This window comes from Austrofundulus limnaeus, unplaced genomic scaffold (assembly GCF_001266775.1).
Source record: "Austrofundulus limnaeus strain Quisiro unplaced genomic scaffold, Austrofundulus_limnaeus-1.0 Scaffold221, whole genome shotgun sequence".
Classification (NCBI taxonomy): Eukaryota; Metazoa; Chordata; class Actinopteri; order Cyprinodontiformes; family Rivulidae; genus Austrofundulus; species Austrofundulus limnaeus.
This window is the reverse complement of record NW_013952623.1, coordinates 519,558-521,398: the sequence shown is the minus strand read 5'-3', so window position 1 is coordinate 521,398 and position 1,841 is coordinate 519,558.

The following is a 1,841-nucleotide window of genomic DNA, read 5'->3' as shown; positions in this document are numbered from 1 at the left end:
TGTGTGTGTGTGTGTGTGTGTGTGTGTGTGTGTGTGTGTGTGTGTGTGTGTGTGTGTGTGTGTTTAAGACATGAAGTAAACAAACAGGTAAAAATCTATCACTGAAAAACATACTGGAATGAATAGTAACAAGTTATTACTGCTGCAGTTAGTAGCTTCTTATCCCTTCAATGATGTCTAAATTGAGAGGGTTCGGAGGAGATGTGGCACAGAGGTAAGAGCAGGCAAGCATGTGATCGATCAGAGGTTCAAATCCCCTGACTGCTACATCAAAACGTATCAGTCGAGAAAAGTGATAATGCCTGCTTCCATCCTCATTTGTCCCACCTAGGGCACTTAAGAAAGGCTCCCTCCCTTAAGGGCCTTTCTTAATGCCTAATGTTAAAAACCCTCCATCCTACTACTCCATGACCCTCCACCGGTGGTCAGTGGTTGTTTGTGTCATTGTGTTACATTTCAGGGGTTGCAGTCCACATAGACCACAACTCACAGAGGCCACAGACCAAGTATACTGACTCTCAAGGCCCCATCACACTATGTAATTTTAGACAACTTGTGCCAACATCTGCAAATTTTGTCCAACACGCTGGCACATGCTGAAGAAGAGAGAGTAAAAAAAAGCATCAATTAGCACCTTTTTTTGGAACATGACCATGTTACTATCGACTTGAACAGGTACGAAACTCATGAATAGGCCTGTCACGATAACAAATTTTGCTGGGCGATTAATTGTGTCAAAAATTATTGCGATAAGCGATAATATTGCTTAGTGACCATTTTACAACTAATAATTATAAAAGTGTAATATGTAAGTGTAATAAATCAATAAACTTTAATTTTGAAAAGAATGTTTAACAAAGTGGACTCTCAGTCTCTAACAAAAATGCACTTGAATAAAAAAAACAAAGAACAACGAAATGTAAATTAAACACCACACACAACTAAGACAGTAAATAAACAATAAACAATATACAATAAACAATAAACTACACAGCCTGGTGAGGACCCACTGTTTCTTATGGGGACACAATCCCAATTCACATCCTATGTAAAGTTTAGGCTAGGTTTAGGGTCAAATGGTAATAGAAAATACTGGTAAATGAATGAAAGTCAATGCAAAGTCCCCATGAGGATAGAAGAACAAACGTGTCTATGTGTGTGTGTGAGGAGGGGACAGTCAGTGAGGAGACAAGCAGAGCACTGCGGGGGAGGAAATCAGACAGTTCAGAGTTTTCCTCATGAATTGCTGGGACAGCTACAGGTTTTTTTGGGGTGTTTTGTTAAAACAAATATATGGTCTATCATCAAACAGTTGGATGCCTCAGTGTAGGTCGGAAACATCTACATCAAATTTCACACTGACACTGCTACGGTTTACCAAAAATCTAAATAAATACACAGTAAGAAAACAACATGACCCCCACTTTGTGTACAGGGGTCATAAATACTTACCTGTAACATATCTGAGTTTTGGCAGCCTTGGTAATTTTCCTGATTTGCCTTTATAAATCATTGATTTGGATAAAAAAAAAATCAGTAAAATATATCATATAGGGGACAAACACAGTGATGTTTGAGAAATGAAATGAAGTGAACTGGATTTGCTAACTAATTTTTTTTTATCCGGAATAAAAGCGGCTTTGGCTGAAGAGTTTATTCGTATTAAAGGAGAGCTACAAACGGTGAGAACGGAAGTGGCTAACGGCACAATGCTACTACGTGCCAACCTGGACCACCAGAGCGTAAAAGAGGTGGAGGACAGCTTGTCGACCTGGTCTGATGAGGTTGCTTCTCTACGCACCACCGTCTTGGAACTGAAAGAAGAAGTCGATGGGCTCAAA